The sequence below is a fragment of the Apteryx rowi genome, unplaced genomic scaffold (genome assembly GCF_003343035.1).
Source record: "Apteryx rowi isolate R43461 unplaced genomic scaffold, aptRow1 scaffold_141, whole genome shotgun sequence".
Classification (NCBI taxonomy): domain Eukaryota; kingdom Metazoa; phylum Chordata; class Aves; order Apterygiformes; family Apterygidae; genus Apteryx; species Apteryx rowi.
The window spans coordinates 128,092-135,912 of NW_020447653.1; the positions used below are offsets into that span (position 1 = coordinate 128,092).

At 67.1% G+C, this 7,821-nt stretch overlaps 1 protein-coding gene across 1 annotated transcript in view; it reads right to left on the reverse strand.

Moving 5' to 3' along the window:
• Window positions 1–7,821, reverse strand: part of TMPRSS4 (transmembrane serine protease 4) — an 11,609-nt gene that overhangs the window by 3,309 nt on the left and 479 nt on the right. The window lies entirely within an intron of this gene.

Genomic DNA, 7,821 nt, shown 5'->3' on the forward strand with positions numbered 1-7,821 from the left:
GGTGTCAAGCCGCGTGGCCAACCCGTGCAACACCACGTCGCGGCCCTCGCCCGGGCTGAGCCCGGCCGTGCCATTCCCAAGGACGCCGCCTGCTCCATTCACCTAACTGGCTCTTCGCATTACAGACTTACCACTTTTTTAATGCAACCGAGGCTTAAAGATTCGCAGGGTTTATGAAAGAGGCCCTTGCTGATGTGCCACAAAACCCTGAGTCAAAATACTTGTGCCTCCGGCGCTGTGTCCCCCCCGGCACACCACGGCCGGGCTTGTGCCCCCTGGCTGGCCCAGCCCCGGCACAGCCGGCGCGCTCCGACGGGAGCACCGCTGCTGGCGGTCGCCCTAGCACCGCCGGAGCCGCGGGAGAAAGCAGCCCAGCCCAGGGGAGCGCGGGGCGGAGGGAGGGCCGAGCCGTGCCGCTGCTAGGAGACGCGGCAAACAGAGCCCCCGCGACAGCCGCCGCCGCCGCCGCCGGAGCGAGCGGGAACAAGGCGCTGCTCCCTCCTGCTCCCTTCACGCTTCCTGTAGCTGCTCCGCTCACGGCAGGTTGCAGTGGGACGGGACGGCGAGGCCGTCGGTGGCCGTTCACTCGGGTTTTGGGGGGGGGACGCTGCCCGTTTTGCATCCTTGCCTGTGCCGTGCTGCTGAAAGCTGCTCCCTGGCTGTCTGCACTTTGCAGCGCGCTCCTGCCCTTCTGAGGCCATGGAAAGCAGCACGTTTACGTATCGCTGTAACCCTCCCTCCAGCCCTGAGCAAGATCATTCCCTTTGCTGTCGTTTCTGGGCTCTACCGTGACAGGTAAGGCTTTGCTTTTTTGCAGGGCCTCTATCCCGCGTGAACAGAGGTAAGGGAGACTGAAAACACTACCGTAAACCCACAGATCCAGGAGCGAAAATCAAGAGGGTTTGGGGTTTAAGGAGCCTGTGCTCTTTATGCTTTACTTTCTGAGCTGTTAGGAGCAGCCTGTTTTTTTTCCCTTGGCAGCAGAGGGCTGGAAACGTTTGCACTGCCGTTTCAAATGAGAGCCGAGCCCCRTGTGCGATCGCAGGGCTCGGAGGCTGGGCTTTGAAGGGGAGCAGCAGCGCGGCAGGGCTGGCAGCACGGCGCGGCTGCCACGGGCCGTGCCCCAGCCCCGGCGGGCAGGAGGGAGTGGTGCAGCCCTGCCTCCCTGCCTCCCTGCCTGCCTCCCTGCCTCCCTGCGCGGGTCACTCTGTTTGGGCATGTTTAGCCATGCACGAAGGCTCAGCCCGCAGGATTTTAAGGGCAAGTGCCAAGCGATTATTTATTGGTTAACACACAAAGACAGCCTGGGTCTGATGAGCCAGAAAGTGCTGGGAACGGGCGGGCAGGGTGGGATGGGAGCACGTTTCCAGGTCCACAGCCTCCCGTCTCTGCTGCCCTTCCCAAGTCGCTTCCCGGAGCCAGCTGCTTATCTAGCCGCGCGGTGCCTGCAGGAGCCCCGGGAGTTTTGCAACGCCAGCCCCGCTTGCTCCCAAATGCCACCCACGTCTGCCGGCGTAGCAGGCCGAGGGCGCGCGGGCTGGTCCTTCCTCATGCTGACCTCGTGTCACCGCAGGCTGGGGCTGGGCATGACACGGCTAATGGGATCCTAACGGTTCCCTGCGGGAACAGTGCCACCCACCATCGCTGCGGTGGGCACCTCCACGGGCTGCAGCCAGGCTCGTGCCGTGCTGTGCCCTGCCGGCTGGCTCTTCCCCTAGCTCCTGCCTCCAGCAGCTACGGGTCATTGCTGATTTTTTTTTTTTTTTTTGCCGTTCCTTCTGCCTGCAAACATCCTCGATTTGCAATGAATCCGCAGCTTGGAGCTGCCCCAGGGGCTGCCTCTTGGTGACCGCCCACGCGCTCTCAAAGCAAGGGCTGCACAGGTTAACTCAACCATGGCCGTGGCCATGCCAACCTCCGTGCCGGCACAAGCACCATTTCCTTGGAAACTCCGAGCTACCGTAACTAATTAGGCCCTCTTGCCTGAGCCTCGGGAAGCAGGATCAGAGCCCTGGTGAGCCAGCCCTTGGACCGTGCGAAAGCCCTGGCCTCCGCGGCAAACGCCAAGCCCGCGGTGCACGAGCGGGCGCAGGGCAGCAAGGGGCGCGGGTGGGTGAGATGTTCCTGCACAAAGCCCGGCCTCACCGGGGTGCAGCGAGCCCCCGGCTAACGGGCCGCGCTGCAGCGGGGCGCTCCGTCCCCGGGCTAACTCCTCGGCCCCCGGCGATTCATCCCACGGGGCACGCAGGAGGCGAGTTTCGGGTCCCCCGCGCCTCTCTGGGGGGATAAGATGCTGCGGAAGGGCGCGTCGCCCTTGGTGCGTGGCCCCGCGGGAGGCAGCACCCTGCCTGCCGCTTCCCGGCTGGGAGAGGGCCGAGGCGAAGCCACGGAGAAACGTGGGAGCGCRAGGGAACAGGCAGGCGCCGTACCCAGCAGCCACGGCAGTGGCTGGAGAGACGGGTACCACCATTCCCGGCCCAGCGGCTGCGGGTGAGCAGGGCCGGGGAGCGGCAGCCCTTTGAGCCCGGTGTTGCTCTTTGCGCGCTCGCAGCTGSCGGCACAAGCCGTTCCCATCAGACCCGGGCTGCAAATGCAGACGGAGCCGAGGGAGCGTGGGCTCCCTGGGCTCACAGGCAGGGAGGTGCTAGGCAGAGGCAGGGCGACGGCGCCGCTGCCCGTAACTCACCATGTTTGTCCGGCTCTGAGCTCCTCTTCAGCCCCCGAAACCCAGCCGATGCCCTCCGGCGCGGGGAGCTGCGGGTGCGCCGACGCCAGGGAGCCCGGGCAGGCGGTGCTCCCGCCGCCCCGTCCTGCGCCCGTCTGCCCCGGCTCTGCCCGTGCCGTACGAGCACTGGGGCAGGACCGCCCAAGCACTCCTTAAAACCCACAACGGGAGTTGTGAAACAGGAATTATGATTTGTATTGTAATATAACACCAGTCTATCAGCAGCACCATCACCTGCAGTAATCTCCGGAGCATCTACCACTGGGGAGTGACTCACTTGCAGAGCTACTGTCACAAAATAACTTATCAGGAGTGAACTGATTGACAGGGCGAGATTTTTCATGCTCCTTTCCCGATGATAAGAGGAACCACAAGCATCCTGCTCTTTGCCCGTCTCTTCCGCATTGCACTGAGTTGTTTTCTGAAACGGAGATTTTTAGTAGGCGGAGGAGGAAAGGAGAAGAGTTTACGCACGAGGTTACCAGGCCATGATGCTCCTGTCCCTCAGGTCACCTGGTTGCCGCTTCTGTGTCCGGCCCCAGGATGCAGCTGGCAGTTAAAAGGGAGCCGGGCCGATGTCCTGGGAAAAAGAGCGGTTTGCCTTCGCCCACTCGTGCTGGCGCTGCCAGGTGCTGCGATGGGCRTCTAGGTTTGACCCGGGGCAGCCCCACCAGCAACCCCACTGGTCGGGGAGCAGAGACGCCCCGGGGCATTTCGCACGCGGCCCCGTGCGCAGTGGGGAAGCAGAGCCGCAGGCAGTGCTCRGAGGAGGCAGGTGCTGCCTTTCCTGGGGTTTGCGGCCGCAGGTGACTTGGGAAACTGCTGGCGGATGTTGCGCGGGAGGCGGCGGCAGCGCTCGCTCCTGGCGCAGGGAGCTGGATGGGGTCAGTGAGTCTGCAGGCTGCRGGCAGGCCTTACTGGCTCCCGGCTAGAAAGCCCGGCCTGGGGCAGACTCATGCTGGAAGTGGAGGGTGTGCAGGGTTCGCGGCTAATTACCCTCCCCTCCTTTTGTCACCAAGCTTTCCCAACAGCGGGGGAGAGCCGCGGCTGCCAGGTGCGTGCACCGTGCCAGCGGGGAGGCCACGGAGCATCGTGTTCCTGCAGCTCCTGGCCCGGGACGCGTGCCATCCCTGTGCCAGCTCTCCCCGGATGCAGCGGGGACGCCGGCTGTGCGGAGGAGGCAGGACAGCGTAGGGTCTGCTGGCATCTGCGCGCGGCTCAGCAGGTGAGGGACACGCACTCCAGGCATGCGGGAATCCGGCCTCCTCCAGAGGTGCCGGGACGGGGTGGGCTGCAGGTTTTCCAAGTAAAAGGAGGTCGCTCAAAAGGTGGATGCTGCTGGGCTGCCGGGGGCCAGGAAGATGCTCCGGAGCAAACTCCAGCCCATGCATCTGGCACCGCATGCAGAGCTGCAGCCCCGGGGTGCACGGTGGAGACCCCCTCGAAGGGGTCCGGGCGAGGGGCAGCGCGTGGGGCAGCAGAGCGGGGCTGCCCTCCTGGCACAGCGGCAACGATGCCGCCCCCCCAGCCCCCAAAGCCGGGCCGTGAGACGCTCCCCGGTGCCGGCCCCACCACCAGGACACCAGCGGGGCCCRGCCACGCTCACGTGGGACAGAGCACGGCCCCCCTGCATCCGTGGGGCAGGAGGTGGCAGCACTGGGGCGCCGCGAGCGGCTCTTCCCCCTCTGAGGTTGAGCGAAGGCTTTGAGGAAGCAGCTGAGGTTTGCAGATGTTATGTCACAGCTCCGGGCGCCTTCGGGGCTCTGCTTCCTGGAGCGCAGCCGCCTTTCCCGCCCCAGCCGCTYGGCGTGACGCCGGCCTCGGGGCTCCCCGGCACCATCCGGGGTCAGGCTGAGGCCATGCTCGGCTCACCCAAAGCGGCGCAGTCGCACACCTCGGCGGTGCAAATCCTTGCTCTTGCTTGCAGGTCCCCTTGCCTCTGCCAGCAAGGGGCTCTCCCCCATCAGCTGCCCCAGCCTCTCTGTCGGAGCTGGGTCTTGGCGTCCCCGATAACTCTTCCGCGCTCTCTCCCCCTGCTTGTCCTCTTCCCGGGCTGTTAATCATTATCCCTGTTTGCTGTCTTCTATCTGCAGCCGCAGCACTGGTTCGCCCCTTTCTGCCCCAAGCAGGCGATGATCCCCGCCTGATCCCGTGCCTGGGGACCCGGGGCTTTGGGACGATGCTCAAGCACGGTGGTAAGTGCACTGCACCGGGAGGTGTCTGGGAGCAGGGCGTAGCTGGGCGGCGTGAGACACCCCGGGTGCCATCGCCCTGCACGAGGCCACCGCCCTTGCGGGCATCCCGAGCCCCCAGGCCCCGCTCTGCGCCGGACCCAGCCCCTCCGGCAGCAGCCCGGCTGCGGCTCTTTGCCAGGAGGTGGCAGTCAGAGGACACGGCGGTGACCAGGGTTGGGAGCTGGTCCCCTTCCTCCTCCCTGGCCGGCTCCTCCCTTTCCCGGGCCGGGGCTGCGCTCCCACCCGGGCAGGCTCCAGCTGGCACCGTCTGCCCCTCCTCAAGCCCCGTAGGACGAGGCGGCGGGTTTGGCGCGGCAGGGAAAGGCGCCCACATTGCGGAGAGGCAGCCTGGCTGGAGCTGGGGGAGAGGAGCCCGGGAAGCCCTGCCGAGCGCGCTTTGCCCCTGCCTACCCCCTGCTCGGAAAGAGGGGTGCCGGGCGCAGCCGACGTGCTGCCCGCCACCCGGGCAGCGAGGCCTGCCGGTGCTCCCTGGCTTTCCGCCCCGGGGAACCAGTCGGGCGAGGAGCCGGCCCGGCCTTCGCGGTGGCGAGGGCAGTGAGCCGGCCGTGTCAGCGGGCGAGGAGGGGCTGTGCCGTGTGCGAGTCCGCGCTGCGCCACGCGCTGCTCCCGCGGCCCTGGCCTGGGCCAGCTCCACCGTGCCTCCTGCGGGAGCCAGCGGGGACACCGGAAGATGGACCCCCGGGGCAGGTATTTGGGTGTTTTTGAGTATATCTTTTGGCACGATGCAGGAGTCTGGGCCGTGCTACTTTGGCCCGGGGGCTCGTCCTGCTGCGTGTGGAGCTGGGGGCTCCGKCCGGGCGCGGGGCCTCGCTGCTGTGGCTCTGCCTCGGGGCAGCGCTGCTCAGAGGCGCCCCGCGAGGATGCGGCAGTGCCCGCCTCTGCGGGTCGCAGGGCAGCGAGCGCCTCCCGTGTGCGGCACAGCCGGGCAGGGGCCGGGCACACCGCGGGGCGTCAAGTGTGCCGCCATCCTCCCACCCGCAGCAGGTGCGGGGAGAGAGGGCGGTTTCGGTCGCTGGCTCATGCGGGGAGGCTACTGCACCGTGCGGCTGCTGCATGAGTCACTGCGGGAGCCGGCTGCCGGGCCTCACCCACACCAGCCCGCGCCGGCCCCAGGCTCCCTGGTGCTCCCGGCTCACGCCTGGCCCRGCCGAAGCGGGATGCATCGGCCGCCCACGCGTGCCAGCCTCCCGCGGGGACCCGGCAGCGGGGAAAGGCAGGCTGGTCCCGCTCGGGGCAGAGCTGCCGCGCGACCCGAGAGGCGGCAGCGCGATGCGCAGTGGCTCCTCCAGGGTTTGCCGCATCCCATCAGGTAGAGCAAGTGCTGCGGGTTGCAGGAGGATTTGGCACGTCGCTCACTGTGTAAACACTGTGACCACAGGGGAAGTGTTCTCACTCCACCGGCATCTGTCTAAATTTAGCTGCTGTTAGGTCATCCCTTTCCGCTGTCTCACTCCTGGCGCTGCCAGGCACGACACCTTCTCCATGCGCCAGGAGCTTGCCCCGGYGCCTCCATGCACGCGGGGCTGCCTGCGCCTGGAGGTGTGATTAAACCCTGCCACCCCTCGTGGTAGCGGAGAAGGGCCGTGGTGATGCTTGTGCCGGGATTTTGGGGAGCCGGAGCTGGCAGCAGCTGTAGAGATGCGATTGCAGTGCCGTGCTGTGCATCGCGCTCGGCTCTGCGCAGCGGGTGACCTGTGCCAGCAGGGAAACGGCAGCTCTTGCTCCAGCCGTGCTGCACCCGGGCACGCTGGCGTCCCCGCAGCAATGCCAGGAGCGGGGGCCTGCGCTGGGCTTCTGCGGGCTCTGCAGCGYGGCACAGGCAGGTGCTGCCGCTGCGCTCGGCGCAGCCTCCCCTGTCCCAGGCAGCAGCCCGGCCCGGCTGCGGGAGCCTGCCTTGACACACGCGTCCTCTAGAGGGAACTGCCTGTCCRAAAATGGGTCTGCGCGGGCACGCAGGGCTGCACGGCGTGGCCCGGCCGAGCAGGGTCCCTCGCACCTGCTTTCGCCTCTGCCGAGCTGGGGGCACAGGGAGGGCTGCCAGGCTCTGCGCTGGGGGGGGGGTCTCGTGCCGGGGCCGGTGCCGCGGGGGATGCAGCGCGCTCACGCTGCTCCCCGCGTGCACGTGTGTGCCTGGGAGCTGGACGCTCTTGCTGGAGCAAGGCAGCCTGCGTCCCGCTGTCCTGACCTTGTCCCCGGCGCCCTCCAGGGTCTTGTGCCCCTTGCCCAGGCTGGGTGCAGGGCGTTTCGAGGAGCAGGCTGCTCCGGGAGCAYGGGGAGGGTCGCTGTCAGTGCCTGCAGCCTTGACACACTGCTCTTCTCCTGGTTCCTCTCCCCTYGGCGGCTGCTGCCGGGGCTGGCAAGGAGTGCCAGGGCTGTGGCGAAAGCCGCTGTGCCGAGCATGCTGCAGCCTCCCCAGGGCCGAGACTGTGGTCAGCAGCATGTGACACACCGTGGGTGATTCCCCGAGCCGGAGGCTGTTTCACTTCTCCTGCAGTGCCCAGGGGCAACGCACGCTGCCCGGGGCGCTCCGGAGAGCATCTTGTCCCATCGCAGCGACCCCTCTGCTGCTGCCCRGCCGGCCGGCCGCGAGACGTGGTGGAACACCTCTCGGGAGGTCCTCGGGCTTGGAAAACTTCCAGGATGACAGGAGGGTGGAAAACACCGCAATAGCCTGGCAGGACCCAACGCAGCGTTTGTTAAAGTGGGTCTTGGCATGAGATGTGGAGCGCCCCAGGGACCRCCGAAAGCTGCTCCAGCTCTGGGAGCACCTGGCAGGGGCAGGAGCAGGAGCCGGGGTGCCTGGGGCTCCTGGTTATGGGGAACATCTCCTGTTTATGCCGT